Source organism: Vipera berus (genome assembly GCF_964194415.1).
Source record: "Vipera berus genome assembly, chromosome: 15".
In the NCBI taxonomy this organism is placed as follows: Eukaryota; Metazoa; Chordata; class Lepidosauria; order Squamata; family Viperidae; genus Vipera; species Vipera berus.
In genome coordinates, this window is record NC_138218.1 from 11,402,235 (window position 1) to 11,418,490 (window position 16,256).

The window sequence follows — 16,256 nt, forward strand, 5'->3', positions numbered from 1 at the left end:
CCCAGCCCTGCCATTTGCCCCACGTTACCCTCCCAAGACGGTCGCAGTCCCATTAGCCCCCCAGCCTTGCCATTTGCCCCACGCTACCCTCCCAAGACGGTCGCAGTCCCATTAGCCCCCCAGCCTTGCCATTTGCCCACAGTACCCTCCCAAGACGGTCGCAGTCCCATTAGCCCCCCAGCCTTGCCATTTGCCCCACGCTACCCACCCAAGACGGTCGCAGTCCCATTAGCCCCCCAGCCTTGCCATTTGCCCCATGCTACCCTCCCAAGACGGTCGCAGTCCCATTAGCCCCCCAGCCTTGCCATTTGCCCCACGCTGCCCTCCCAAGACGGTCGCAGTCCCATTAGCCCCCCAGCCTTGCCATTTGCCCCACGCTACCCTCCCAAGACGGTCGCAGTCCCATTAGCCCCCCAGCCTTGCCATTTGCCCCACGCTACCCTCCCAAGACGGTCGCAGTCCCATTAGCCCCCCAGCCTTGCCATTTGCCCCACGCTACCCTCCCAAGACGGTCGCAGTCCCATTAGCCCCCCAGCCTTGCCATTTGCCCCACAGTACCCTCCCAAGACGGTCGCAGTCCCATTAGCCCCCCAGCCTTGCCATTTGCCCCACGCTACCCTCCCAAGACGGTCGCAGTCCCATTAGCCCCCCAGCCTTGCCATTTGCCCCACGCTGCCCTCCCAAGACGGTCGCAGTCCCATTAGCCCCCCAGCCTTGCCATTTGCCCCACAGTACCCTCCCAAGACGGTCGCAGTCCCATTAGCCCCCCAGCCTTGCCATTTGCCCCACGCTACCCTCCCAAGACGGTCGCAGTCCCATTAGCCCCCCAGCCTTGCCATTTGCCCACAGTACCCTCCCAAGACGGTCGCAGTCCCATTAGCCCCCCAGCCCTGCCATTTGCCCCACGCTACCCACCCAAGACGGTCGCAGTCCCATTAGCCCCCCAGCCTTGCCATTTGCCCCACGCTACCCACCCAAGACGGTCGCAGTCCCATTAGCCCCCCAGCCCTGCCATTTGTCCCACGCTACCCACCCAAGACGGTCGCAGTCCCATTAGCCCCCCAGCCTTGCCATTTGCCCCACGCTGCCCTCCCAAGACGGTCGCAGTCCCATTAGCCCCCCAGCCCTGCCATTTGCCCCACGCTACCCACCCAAGACGGTCGCAGTCCCATTAGCCCCCCAGCCTTGCCATTTGCCCCACGCTACCCACCCAAGACGGTCGCAGTCCCATTAGCCCCCCAGCCTTGCCATTTGCCCACAGTACCCTCCCAAGACGGTCGCAGTCCCATTAGCCCCCCAGCCCTGCCATTTGCCCACAGTACCCTCCCAAGACGGTCGCAGTCCCATTAGCCCCCCAGCCCTGCCATTTGCCCACAGTACCCTCCCAAGACGGTCGCAGTCCCATTAGCCCCCCAGCCTTGCCATTTGCCCACGTTACCCACCCAAGACGGTCGCAGTCCCATTAGCCCCCCAGCCTTGCCATTTGCCCACGTTACCCACCCAAGACGGTCGCAGTCCCATTAGCCCCCCAGCCTTGCCATTTGCCCCACGCTACCCTCCCAAGACGGTCGCAGTCCCATTAGCGCCCCAGCCTTGCCATTTGGCCCACGCTACCCTCTCAAGACGGTCGCAGTCCCATTAGCCCCCCAGCCTTGCCATTTGCCCGCGTTACCCTCCCAAGACGGTCGCAGTCCCATTAGACCCCCAGCCTTGCCATTTGCCCGCGTTACCCACCCAAGACGGTCGCAGTCCCATTAGCCCCCCAGCCTTGCCATTTGCCCCACGTTACCCTCCCGACGGTCGCAGTCCCATTAGCCCCCCAGCCTTGCCATTTGCCCCACGCTACCCTCCCAAGACGGTCGCAGTCCCATTAGCCCCCCAGCCTTGCCATTTGCCCCACGCTACCCTCCCAAGACGGTCGCAGTCCCATTAGCCCCCCAGCCTTGCCATTTGCCCCACGCTACCCTCCCAAGACGGTCGCAGTCCCATTAGCCCCCCAGCCTTGCCATTTGCCCGCGTTACCCACCCAAGACGGTCGCAGTCCCATTAGCCCCCCAGCATTGCCATTTGCCCCACGTTACCCTCCCAAGACGGTCGCAGTCCCATTAGACCCCCAGCCTTGCCATTTGCCCGCGTTACCCACCCAAGACGGTCGCAGTCCCATTAGCCCCCCCCAGCCTTGCCATTTACCCCACGCTACCCTCCCAAGACACTCGCAGTCCCATTAGCCCCCCAGCCTTGCCATTTGCCCCACAGTACCCTCCCAAGACGGTCGCAGTCCCATTAGCCCCCCAGCCTTGCCATTTGCCCCACGCTACCCTCCCAAGACGGTCGCAGTTCTAGCAGCCCACCAGCCCTCTCTTTGCCTGTGTGCACCCTTAACCCACCTACCTGGCAATAGCAGAAGCTGCTCCGGCCTTTCTCCTCCTCCCCTCTTTCGTTTGAGTTGTGACTGAAGCTGTCTTCGTGAAGCCCCCCCCCCTTGTTCCCCCAACGCACCCTTGTCAGACTGCCCTTCCCCCCCAGTGGCCCCGGCAGCTGCTACTCCTGCTGCCAATCCCCCTCCTCCCAATTCTGGTGAAAGAGCTGCAAGGCCCAAAACGTGTAGAGCAGCCACACTTCTTTAAAAAATCTTGCATCACAGCTGTCCCCCCACCCCCCCCCGGGATTGTCCCGTACGGCCAAAGACCCAGGATAGAGGTTTTCTGGGTGAATTGGCTGGACCGAAGGGCGACGGGCAGAGGGCCAAGGGCCCATTGATCGTGGAGAATGGCTGGGGGAGGGCAGTGGAGGAGGAAAGCTGGCTGTAAATGGGCTGAGGTGAGTGGCAGGGGGTCCACGCCTAAACGTGGGGGTCGACCATGTGCACAGATGGAATCAGGAATAGTGCATCTCTTTTGTCTCTCTGGTTTCACTGACGGCACTGATAAGGATCATCATTGGCCATGTGTAAAGTAGTGAGGGAAGCCATCCAAAAGGATTCCCTTCCAGTTTGAGACTCAGTTGGGGAGCCTCAGGGACTGGGAGAGGCTTCCGGCCGAGGGCTCTTGACCCCTCCAGTGTGATTCACCCTCGCTGCTCACTCAGTGATTGAAAGGGTCACCCGGGGCGACCCGGAGAGACTTCTAGTGTGAGTCTCACAGAGTAACCGCTCAGGGACTGGATGTGTCTGGCAGAAATGGCGTTAAATCTATTATCTACAGTTAGGTACTGATTGACTTGATGAAGTAGCATTCTTGGTGGAGACCATACTCATTCTTCCGTTCCATTCCTTCTTCCTCCATTTTCAACAGCAACACTGCAGGCTGACAATGTGTCTTCTGTCTTCCAAGATGGTGTAGTAGAAGCCTATGAGTTAAAAAAATATCAGCATTACTTCAGCTGCCACTGGAGTCTTACTCCTAATAATGCAAAATACACAGTGCTTACTATTACCCCAATACAGGTATTCCCTTTCCTTATCCTAAAGCTTTGAAGAATACAAGACTCAACTAAACTTACCTCACAGCGAAGGAGGCGCCATCACAGCCAAAGGCTAATAGGGCTTGAGCTGGAGACATTTTCTTGCTTTTTCTTTCTTCTTTCTTCCTCTGCTGTACCCAGCATGCATTGTCTCTTTCGAGGAACAGTTGGCAGAAGAGCGCACTTGTTCCTCTGCTCAGTCTGCAAAGCTAGGGAGCTATAAAATCTTTTATATATCAACGGCCACATCTAGCATTAGGAATCAGCCATTGACATTTTCTTTTGGGTTCTAAGAACAATTGCCATGGCTAGAATTACGCCAGGCAGAGAACTATATAAGAATTATTGCCATGGCTAAAATTACGCCAGGCAGAGAACTATAAAATCTATTATTAACCACCGGCCACACTGGTCATTTAAAAGGGCCGTTGAGTTTTTCTTTCTGGTTCTAAGAACCATCGCCTGGGCTAGAATTATGCCAGGCAGAAAAGTATAATATCTATAATTGATCAACAGCCACGCCTAGCATTAAAAAGGGCTGTTGGGGAGGTTTCCTTTCTGGTTGTAAGAACCATTGCCATAGCTAAATTTACAGCTGGCAGGAATGGCATTAAATCTATTATCTACAGTTAGGTACTGATTGACTTGGTGAAGTAGCATTCTTGGTGGAGACCATACTCATTCTTCCGTTCCATTCCTTCTTCCTCCATTTTCACCATCAACACTGCAGGCTGACAATGTGTCTTCTGTCTTCTAAGATGGTGTAGTAGAAGCCTATGAGTTAAAAAAAAATCAGTGTTACTTCAGCTGCCACTGGAGTCTTACTCCTAATAATGCAAAATACACTGTGCTTACTATTACCCCAATACAGGTATTCCCTTTCCTTATCCTAAAGCTTTGAAGAATACAAGACTCAACTAAACTTACCTCACAGCGAAGGAGGTGCCATCACAGCCAAAGGCTAATAGGGCTTGAGCTGGATACATTTTCTTGCTTTTTCTTTCTTCTTTCTTCCTCTGCTGTGCGCAGCATGCGTTGTCTCTTTCGAGGAACAGTTGGCAGAAGAGCGCACTTGTTCCTCTGCTCAGTCTGCAAAGCTAGGGAGCTATAAAATCTTTTATATATCAACGGCCACATCTAGCATTAGGAATCAGCCGTTGAGGTTTTCTTTCTGGTTCTAAGAACCATCGTCCGGGCTAGAATTAGGCCAGGCCGAAAAGTATAATATCTATAATCGATCAACAGCCACACCTAGCATTAAAAAAAGGCCATTGCGGTTTTCTTTCTGGTTCTAAGAACCACCGCCATGGCTAGAATTAGGCCAGGCAGAAAACTATAAAAATCTATTATTAACCATCGGCCACACTGGTCATTTAAAAGGGCCGTTGAGGTTTTCTTTCTGGTTCTAAGAACCATCACGGTGGCTAGAATTATGCCAGGCAGAAAAGTATAAAATCTATAATCAATCAACAGCCACGCCTAGCATTAAAAAGGGCTGTTGGGGAGGTTTCCTTTCTGGTTGTAAGAACCATTGCCATAGCTAAATTTACAGCTGGCAGGAATGGCATTAAATCTATTATCTACAGTTAGGTACTGATTGACTTGGTGAAGTAGCATTCTTGGTGGAGACCATACTCATTCTTCCGTTCCATTCCTTCTTCCTCCATTTTCACCATCAACACTGCAGGCTGACAATGTGTCTTCTGTCTTCTAAGATAGTGTACTAGAAGCCTATGAGTTAAAAAAACCAACAACAGTTTTACTTCAGATGCCACTGGAGTTTTACTCCCAAGAATGCACAAGGTACAGTGGTGCCTATTACCTCAGATGCAGGCATTACCTTTCCTTAACTAGGCACAATGCAGAGGTTCCCAACTGTTTGGGCACCAGGGATCGGTGCCATGGAGAAAGGGTTTCCGTGGACCAGAGGGGGTGTGGTTTTTAATACCTGCATCCTGAGGATGGAGCTTTGCTTGTTTGGGTGGCCCGCTTGCTGGCATGCTGCGGTCCGGTGCCGGTCCTCAGACCGAGGGTTGGGGACCCCCTGGTATTGGAAGACCATCCACCTCCCTCCATATCCTAAGACTTCGAAGAATACAAGACTGAACTAAACGTACCTCACAGCGCAGGAGGCGCCATCACAGCCAAAGGCTAATAGGGCTTGAGCTGGAGACATTTTCTTGCTCTCGTTTCTTCTTTCTTCTTCTTTCGCTTCTGTTTCTCCCTCTGCTGTGCCCAGCATGCGTTGTCTCTTTCGAGGAACAGTTGGCAGAAGAGCGTACTTGTTCCTCTGCTCAGTCTGCAAAGCTAGGGAGCTATAAAATCTTTTATATATCAACGGCCACATCTAGCATTAAGAATCAGCCGTTGAGGTTTTCTTTCTGGTTCTAAGAACCATCGCCCGGGCTAGAATTAGGCCAGGCTGAAAAGTATAATATCTATAATCGATCAACAGCCACACCTAGCATTAAAAAAAGGCCATTGCGGTTTTCTTTGTGGTTCTAAGAACCATCGCCCGGGCTAGAATTATGCCAGGCAGAAAAGTATAAAATCTATAATCGATCAACAGCCACGCCTAGCATTAAAAAGGGCTGTTGGGGAGGTTTCCTTTCTGGTTGTAAGAACCATTGCCATAGCTAAATTTACAGCTGGCAGGAATGGCATTAAATCTATTATCTACAGTTAGGTACTGATTGACTTGGTGAAGTAGCATTCTTGGTGGAGACCATACTCATTCTTCCGTTCCATTCCTTCTTCCTCCATTTTCACCATCAACACTGCAGGCTGACAATGTGTCTTCTGTCTTCTAAGATGGTGTACTAGAAGCCTATGAGTTAAAAAAACCAACAACAGTTTTACTTCAGATGCCACTGGAGTCTTACTCCTAATAATGCAAAATACACAGTGCTTACTATTACCCCAATACAGGTATTCCCTTTCCTTATCCTAAAGCTTTGAAGAATACAAGACTCAACTAAACTTACCTCACAGCGAAGGAGGCACCCTCACAGCCAAAGGCTAATAGGGCTTGAGCTGGATACATTTTCTTGCTTTTTCTTTCTTCTTTCTTCCTCTGCTGTGCGCAGCATGCGTTGTCTCTTTCGAGGAACAGTTGGCAGAAGAGCGCACTTGTTCCTCTGCTCAGTCTGCAAAGCTAGGGAGCTATAAAATCTTTTATATATCAACGGCCACATCTAGCATTAGGAATCAGCCGTTGAGGTTTTCTTTCTGGTTCTAAGAACCATCGCCCGGGCTAGAATTAGGCCAGGCCGAAAAGTATAATATCTATAATCGATCAACAGCCACACCTAGCATTAAAAAAAGGCCATTGCGGTTTTCTTTCTGGTTCTAAGAACCACCGCCATGGCTAGAATTAGGCCAGGCAGAAAACTATAAAAATCTATTATTAACCATCGGCCACACTGGTCATTTAAAAGGGCCGTTGAGGTTTTCTTTCTGGTTCTAAGAACCATCACGGTGGCTAGAATTATGCCAGGCAGAAAAGTATAAAATCTATAATCAATCAACAGCCACGCCTAGCATTAAAAAGGGCTGTTGGGGAGGTTTCCTTTCTGGTTGTAAGAACCATTGCCATAGCTAAATTTACAGCTGGCAGGAATAGCATTAAATCTATTATCTACAGTTAGGTACTGATTGACTTGGTGAAGTAGCATTCTTGGTGGAGACCATACTCATTCTTCCGTTCCATTCCTTCTTCCTCCATTTTCACCATCAACACTGCAGGCTGACAATGTGTCTTCTGTCTTCTAAGATGGTGTACTAGAAGCCTATGAGTTAAAAAAACCAACAACAGTTTTACTTCAGATGCCACTGGAGTTTTACTCCCAAGAATGCACAAGGTACAGTGGTGCCTATTACCTCAGATGCAGGCGTTACCTTTCCTTAACTAGGCACAATGCAGAGGTTCCCAACTGTTTGGGCACCAGGGATCGGTGCCATGGAGAAAGGGTTTCCGTGGACCAGAGGGGGTGTGGTTTTTAATACCTGCATCCTGAGGATGGAGCTTTGCTTGTTTGGGTGGCCCGCTTGCTGGCATGCTGCGGTCCGGTGCCGGTCCTCAGACCGAGGGTTGGGGACCCCCTGGTATTGGAAGACCATCCACCTCCCTCCATATCCTAAGACTTCGAAGAATACAAGACTGAACTAAACGTACCTCACAGCGCAGGAGGCGCCATCACAGCCAAAGGCTAATAGGGCTTGAGCTGGAGACATTTTCTTGCTCTCGTTTCTTCTTTCTTCTTCTTTCGCTTCTGTTTCTCCCTCTGCTGTGCCCAGCATGCGTTGTCTCTTTCGAAGAACAGTTGGCAGAAGAGCGCACTTGTTCCTCTGCTCAGTCTGCAAAGCTAGGGAGCTATAAAATCTTTTATATATCAACGGCCACATCTAGCATTAGGAATCAGCCGTTGAAGTTTTCTTTTGGGTTCTAAGAACCATTGCCATTGCTAGAATTACGCCAGGCAGAGAACTATATAAGAATTATTGCCATGGCTAAAATTATGCCAGGCATAAAAGTCTAAAATCTATTATTAATCACCGGCCACACTGGTCATTTAAAAGGGCCGTTGAGGTTTTCTTCCTGGTTCTAAGAACCATCGCCAGGGCTAAAATTATGCCAGGCAGAAAAGTATAAAATAATAGATTTTATAAAAGTATAAAATCTATTATTAATCACCGGCCACACTGGTCATTTAAATGGGCCGTTGAGGTTTTCTTCCTGGTTCTAAGAACCATCGCCAGGGCTAAAATTATGCCAGGCATGAAACTATAAAATGTATTATTAACCACTGCTGAGGTTTTGTTCCTGGTTCTAAGAAGCATCGCCATGGCTAAAGTTATGCCAGGCAGAAAAGTATAAAATAATAGATTTTATAAATTATAAAATCTATTATTAATCACCGGCCACACTGGTCATTTAAATGGGCCGTTGAGGTTTTCTTCCTGGTTCTAAGAACCATCGCCAGGGCTAAAATTATGCCAGGCAGAAAAGTCTAAAATCTATTATTAATCACCGGCCACACTGGTCATTTAAAACGGCCGTTGAGGTTTTCTTCCTGGTTCTAAGAACCATCGCCAGGGCTAAAATTATGCCAGGCAGAAAAGTATAAAATAATAGATTTTATAAAAGTATAAAATCTATTATTAATCACCGGCCACACTGGTCATTTAAATGGGCCGTTGAGGTTTTCTTCCTGGTTCTAAGAACCATCGCCAGGGCTAAAATTATGCCAGGCATGAAACTATAAAATGTATTATTAACCTCTGCTGAGGTTTTGTTCCTGGTTCTAAGAAGCATCGCCATGGCTAAAGTTATGCCAGGCAGAAAAGTATAAAATAATAGATTTTATAAATTATAAAATCTATTATTAATCACCGGCCACACTGGTCATTTAAATGGGCCGTTGAGGTTTTCTTCCTGGTTCTAAGAACCATCGCCAGGGCTAAAATTATGCCAGGCAGAAAAGTATAAAATAATAGATTTTATAAATTATAAAATCTATTATTAATCACCGGCCACACTGGTCATTTAAATGGGCCGTTGAGGTTTTCTTCCTGGTTCTAAGAACCATTGCCAGGGCTAAAATTATGCCAGGCAGAAAAGTCTAAAATCTATTATTAATCACCGGCCACACTGGTCATTTAAAAGGGCCGTTGAGGTTTTCTTCCTGGTTCTAAGAACCATCGCCAGGGCTAAAATTATGCCAGGCAGAAAAGTATAAAATAATAGATTTTATAAATTATAAAATCTATTATTAATCACCGGCCACACTGGTCATTTAAATGGGCCGTTGAGGTTTTCTTCCTGGTTCTAAGAACCATCGCCATAGCTAAAGTTATGCCAGGCAGAAAAGTATAAAATCTATTATTAATTGTTGGCCATAAGTAACATTAAAAAGGTCCATTGAGCTTTTCTTTATTTATTTATTTTATTTTAATCCCATTTATATCCCGCCCTTCTCCAAAGACTAAGGGCGGCTTATAATCTAAGCACAAATCAATGTGCTTAGCAATAGCCTTCATTCTATGTATATGCCTGCTTATTAGGGCTTTCGCCCCCCCCCCAAGCGGCATTATTACAAAGTCAGCTTATTGCCCCCAACAATCTGGGTCCTCATTTTACCTACCTCGGAAGGATGGAAGGCTGAGTCAACCTTGAGCCTGGTGGGATGCCAACCTGCAATAATTGCAGGCAGCTGGTGTTCTTTGGGGTTCTAAGGACCATTGCCAAGGCTAAAATTATGCTAGGCAAAAAAGTTATGAAATCTAATTTCACAACAAATTCAAAGACCTAACCATAGTTCCAGTTGGGAAACTGACTATCCTAGACCAAGCGATGTCCAAAAACACTAAGAAATTTCTAGAAGCCTGGCACTCTGACAAATTAGCCATCAATAGACAGAAGCAATGTGTACCCACTTTGCCAAAAAGACAATCAAAATGCCAAAAAGGAAACACAAAGACCCAAACACCTCCTCACCAGCAATCAACACTGAGATATGCATAGATTAACACTTTGATTAACACGACCAACTGTCAAGAAATAAGCAATATCCTAATCAAGGACATGCCAAAGAAGCTAACAACAAATAGCGCAACAAAGAACCTCCAAGACCATTTTTTTTTAACTGCTAAAGCAAGCCTTAGGGCAGTGATGGCGAACCTTTTAGAGACCGAGTGCCCAAAAACTGCCCGCCCCCACCTGCCTGTGGAGCCACCCACCCCGTCCACGGCCCACCGCAGATCACATATGCGGCCCAGCAGCGCCATGGCAGCCACGCCCTCTGCCCGCGCAGCATCAACTGCGTGTGATGGGTACGAGGGCGAAGTCTTGTCCCCGCTGCTCGGCTGCCATGTCCTTGGCCGTGCTGCTCCACACGGGCTGCGCTCAGGGGCAACTCTCCTCCATGGGGGGCTGCTGGGGAGGAGGGGGCCATGGGTGGAGGCGGGTCTGGGGCAATGGCGTGCGTGCCCACAGAGAGGGCTCTGAGTGCCACCTTTGGCACCCGTGCCATAGGTTCGCCACCACTGCCTTAAGGTAAACTTCAAGAAGGCCCAAAGATTTTTGCAGTAGTTAACATGTTGCAAACAGTACTTGCCAGGCATCCGCACTTTCATGATATACCGGAGAGTGAATTGAAACACGTATCTTACTGTTGATGTCTTCTTCTTCGTCTACAGGTCAGTTTGGATTTGTGCCTTTGAAATTTAAAAAAAAAATCAATGTTACTTCCGTTGGAATTGGGGTTTTACTCCTAAGAATGCACAATACACAGTGGTTACTATTACCCCAGACACAGGTGTTACTCTTGCTTACCTAGGCATAATGGACCATCAATCAGTGGAAGATGCTAGCTGAGTAATTCTGGGAATTGAAGCCCACAAGTCATAAAAGGGCCAGGGTTGAAGACCCCTGCCCTAAAGCTTTGAAGAATACAAGACTCCGCTAAACGTACCTTTCAGTGTAGCGGGCGCCGTCACAGCCGAAGACGAAGAGGGCTTGAGCTGGAGACATTTCTTGCTCTCTCGTTTCTTCTTTGTCGTCTGTTTCTTCCTCAGTCGTGCCCAGCAACGTTGTCTCTTTCGAAGAATGAGAGTCCCCTTCCTCTGCTCAGTCTGCAAAGCTAGAAAACTAAAACATCTTTTATAGACCTATGGCCGCACCTAACCTTAAAACATTGATATTTTGGTTCTATGAACCATTGCCAGGGCTAAACTTCCAGACCGACAATCAAGTAAACAATACCCTAATCAAGGAGCTGCCAAAGAAGCTAACAACAACTAGCGCAAGAAAGAACCTCCAAGACCATTTTCACCAACACTGAAAGGAGCCACTATAACATAAACTGGGAGCAAACCGCACTCCCTTCCCTAGTTTGCTAATGAAATGTCGACAAGAAAACCACCAAGCTGAGACTAGCAAGGACACCTCATTTCAACCGTGAACCACCAATATTCTCCTTTATTGGTATTCCTAGTATTAAATTGCATCAACAGGTTTACTTTCAGTTCTAAGAAGTCTGGCTGGTACCGGCATTATTTCCAAGGGTGTGAAGGTGGGAGGGAGGTGATCCCAAATGATTCCCTCCCAGCTTGAGTCTCACTGAGGGAGTCCTCAGGTACTGGAGGAGGCTGGTATCTGTCTGGTTCTAAAATCCACAGCCAATAACTAAAATTGACTTGGGTCAGAAATTTTTTTGCTACTTTTTAGGCATGTTTGTCATACTTATGACTGTTTTTTTTTTAAAACTTTGCTAAAGCAAGACTTAAGGTAAACTTCAGCAAGGCCCAAAGATTTTTGTATTAGTTAACATGTTGCAAACAGTACCTGCCAGGCTTCCTCACTTTCAGGATATACCATCTGTCTTACTGTTGACGTCTTCTTCTTCGTCTACATGGATTCATGCCTTTGAAATAAAAAAAGTCAACATCACCAAAATGACCAGTGGATGTTCAGAGGTTAGAAAAGGAATCAGTCAAAGGGGCTTTTGTGTGTTTTATTTACTTACTTATTTATTTATTTATTTATTTATTTATTATTGGGATTTATATGCCGCCCTATCTCCCGAAGGACTCAGGGCGGCTAACAACAATAACATACAATAATACAGAAGTTAAAATAACATTAAATTAATGGCCCCTGTAGAATAAATTAAAATTAAAATTAAAAATTAAAATTATCCTACTTGTGAAAGAAAGCACGATACAATTAATTGTAAAATTGTTCCCTTGAGCCACTTCTACATGTTTTGCTTCTTTTAAGGCAGAGGTCTTCAAACTTGGCCCTTTTATGACTTGTGGACTGGCACGCTGGCTGAGGAATTCTGGGAGTTGAAGTCCATAAGTCATAAAAGGGGCATACTTGTAAGCCGCCCTGAGTCTTCGGAGAAGGGCGGGATATAAATGGAATAAAAATAAATAAAAATAAATAAATAAAATTTTTTGCTTCTTTTAGGGACCTGAACCTTGAATAAAATTACCCCAGGTTCCAAAAAAAATCACTTTATTCCTGAGAGCAAAGTCAGCTCCTGAGATAATTTTACCTTAACTTTTAAAACTATTTTTAATTCTGACTTGCCTGTGGTGGTTTGGTCCTTTTTAAAAGGATTGGCTGAGAGTAACTCAGGTTCCACCAAATTTTTTCTCTAAACTTGAAGTCTTGGCTAAAATTACCCCAGGAATTCACTTTATTCCTAAGAGGAAAGTCAGTTCCTGATGCAATTTTACCTTTAAAGTTAATTTTAACTCCTATTCACCTGTGGTGGGTTTTTTTTTGGGGGGGGGGGGGGTTTAAAAGGCTGAGATTACCTCAGGTTCCACCAAAATTTTATTCTAAGAACTTGAAGTCTTGTCTAAAATTACCCCAGGAATTCACTTTATTCCTAAGAGGAAAGTCAGTTCCTGACTTTAAAGCTAATTTTAACTCCTATTCACCTGTGGTGGTTTGGCCCGTTTTTAAAAGGGCACGGTTCCAGCAAAATGTTAAGAACTTGCGCCTTGACTAGAATTACTTCAGGGCCCCGCGGTTTGCGTCATTCCCCGAGCGAAAGAGTATCTTTGGTGACCTGTGGTATTGGAGTCCTCCGAAGAAAACCCCGTTTTATCAGCTACCCCTGGCGTTTTACTCCGGGCTTCAAATTACCACAGGTCCTATCCTGACTCCCCGAGAACAAGAAGTTATTACTTGGCTAAAGAGCTCACCCTCCCCCCCCCCCCCCGCATCCCTAAAAGGTACAAAAAGTCTCAGCTACAAGTACCTCAAAAGCTCAAAAGGCCCTGCCCGGCCTCGAGCTCGAGGACTTGGGCCGCGGAAGCACCGGAGAGAGACATTTTTGCCCTCCGGCGCCCCGCAGCATCGTCTCTTTTGAGGAAAAAGAGACGCGGTCGCGGCGTCTGCTGCCTTCGAAGCACGCTCGCTTTTTTTTTTTTTTTTTTTTTGCACTCGGCCAGAATTGCACGCCGGCTTTTTAAATGTGCCCGCCTTCCGGAGAGGGGAGAGGCCGCTCAGCCAATCCGAGGGAGGCGTTTTCGGAGCAGCCAATCACGGAGCGAGATGGGCGTGCAATAATGGAGCCCGCGAGGCGGTCCGAGGGCGCCGGGCGGGAAGGGCGCGCGCTCGGCTGCTTCCCCGGCTGGCGGGGCGGTTGCCATGGAGACGGCCGCGGCGTCATCACGGCCAGGTGTGCCTCGGCCGCGCAGGTGAAGGCGATTAGAGTGTGCAATGCCTTTTCCCCAAGGCTTCGCCCCGCCCGGGGACCCTTTGGACTACAAATCCCATCCGCCAGGCAGCCGGCGGAAGGCTTTGGATTACAAGTCCCATCAGCCACCTCTGGGGCGCTGATGGGGATCGTCCCTTCTTCCAACAGAGAACTTTTTCTGGTTGAGCGTGAAAATGCTTAAAATGCTGTTAAAAAATCTGAAAATTTAATAAATGCAAAATAAAATAAAAATTATATGCAGAGTTTAGGTCCGGAGATGCTTTGGACTACAGGTCCCATTAGCCACCTTTGGGTGTGTGTTCTGATGGGGATTCCCTCTCTTGCAACAAGATTGCCCTTCTGGTTGGTGGGTCCTTCCCCCCCCAAAAAAAATTCAAACCCTTTTTTCTGTTTCTTTTGTTTGCATCTTCTCTGCCATGTTACAATCTTGCCAGGCAGCCCTTGGTTTTATTTTGAATTTATTTTTCCCCAGTCTCTTTTTCTTTATGAAAAAAAATCCAGGACTGGCTTGTTTTGCTTTGCTTTGCTTTCTAGGGATTCTGCTAAAATGTATAAGTTTCTGATACATGGTGTCTTGCCCAGTGAAAGAAATTGACTTAAATTTGAAACTGTTTATTCCTTTTTCTATTATTGGAACTCTTTCCTCAGTTAATTGTTTTCAAAAGAGATCTGATACATTTCTATCAACATCATAAAGATTTTAATAACTTTTAATGAAACCCCTCTCAACATTTTCCACCATGTTACGCCCTCCAGACAGGGTAGGACAATGATCTGCAGAATTAACCAACCGGCTTTGTTTTCCTTTATTCAGAAAAATATTCCAGCACCGTTCAACAAACCACTGTAAGAGATGCTTTGGACTACAGATCCCATTAGCCAGCCTTGGGGGTGGTGTGCTGATGGGGATTGCTTCTCTTGCAACAAGATTGCCCTTCTAGTTGGTGGGTCCTTCTCCCCTGGAAAAAAAAATCAAACCCTTTTTTCTGTTTCTTTCATTTGCATCTTCTCTACCACGTTACAATCTTGCCAGGCAGCCCTTGATTCCTCTCCTACCCAAACAGGTTTCTTTGAAGTCATATATAAACTTGACATAAACTCTGCCCCTGCAAAGCAAACTTTGGCAAAACCCTGAGTAAGTGGAGAAGTAATCTGAGAATTGCAAGAGATTTGGAAATCTCCTAAAGTAAATACTGCACCCACAGCAGAAAGCTAATCTCTCTATTACTAAAACTCTCATTATATAACCTTTAACTAGCAAAAAACCTGCTTCGTAGGACAACAGTTTTTGAATCAAGATATCTCAAATGGACTAGCTGACAGAATGCACCCAAAATTCAGGACCTAGGTCTCCATGGAATTGAAAAATGGCAAAAATTAATAGGGCAGCCTTCATCGACCCTCAAAATTCTCATTCTGTAATCTTTAACAGGGCAAAATTGGGCTTTCTAAGACAGCAATTTTGAATCCGATGTATCTCAGATAGGATTTCTAAGAGAATGCACCCAAAATTTAGGGCCCAGGACTACATGGAATTGAAAATCAGCAAATTTAATAAAACAACATCAGCCCATAAAACTCTCAATCTGTAACCTTTTCAAGGCTAGTATTTTCAAGGCTGTCCCCCCACTTTGATCCCACTGGCAAACTGGAAATTTTGGAAAACAAATTTATCCTCATCCACAAAACATTGAGCAAAAGTGTTCATTACATTGGACCACTGATTATGCTAGCTGAGTGGCCCTTATTGACTGATTGATCAATCGATTATATGCTCTCTACTTAAAACTAAAATGTTTGAGCAACCTTTATGCACTTGATGTGTCCCAGAATTCTTGACTTTTAGCCCCCATGTTGCTAAACCAATTAAGGTAGGGTTGGGGATAGCTGAAAGAGACCCTTCTGCTCGGAATTGTCATCCTCTGAAGCCATTCTACCTTTCCCTATTTCGTAACACGTAACTGCCAACAAATGGTCATATCTCATGAAACCAGAAAGTTCTTTGGCCTTTTTGTCAATGTTCCAATAGTGACCTTTCAGCACCTTGGACAGCTACCCTTCCTCTCACACAATGCTCAAGTCGAGCGACAAGGACATAAAAATTTAACAAGCAAGCAAACTTTGGCAACTCTTAAGATATGTGGACTTCAGCTCCCAGAATTCAGCTCCCAGTCAAAGAAGAGTATGTTCTATCTATGAGACCGTCTTGTAGCCCCTGAGATGGACAGATTCACACAATGCGTTAAGCCATGAAAGGGATTCCTCTTGTTTGACCTTAGTGGGTGGTTAACAATGAAAGTTTGGGTCTCAGTTGTGGTTGCGAGTCAAGGACCACTTTATTTGTGGGTCCTTGTATTACGACCACAATGGAGGCCAACATTTCTGTTGCTAAGTGAGTCAGTTGTTTAGTGTGTTTTGCCCCATTTTACAGCCTTCCTTGCCACAGTGGTTAAGTGAATCACTCCAGTTCTTAGAATAGTAACACAGTTGTTAAGTCGATCTGGCTTCCCCCTTGACTTTGCTTGTCTGACAGTCACAAAAGGAGATCACATGACCTTG

The 16,256-nt window shown here is 46.8% G+C and overlaps 2 long non-coding RNA genes across 2 annotated transcripts; both read right to left on the reverse strand.

Annotated features, from left to right (window-relative positions):
* Positions 1 to 2,910: 2,910 nt before the first annotated feature.
* LOC308674965 lies at positions 2,911 to 4,583 on the reverse strand. Its single transcript, XR_014028014.1, has 3 exons — positions 4,390 to 4,583; positions 3,502 to 4,236; positions 2,911 to 3,348 (listed from the first exon to the last, which is right to left on the reverse strand). It is a non-coding gene; the product is annotated as an uncharacterized lncRNA (long non-coding RNA).
* Positions 4,584 to 6,019: 1,436 nt separating this feature from the next.
* LOC308675045 lies at positions 6,020 to 7,769 on the reverse strand. Its single transcript, XR_014028046.1, has 3 exons — positions 7,637 to 7,769; positions 6,447 to 7,250; positions 6,020 to 6,289 (listed from the first exon to the last, which is right to left on the reverse strand). It is a non-coding gene; the product is annotated as an uncharacterized lncRNA (long non-coding RNA).
* Positions 7,770 to 16,256: the final 8,487 nt, after the last annotated feature.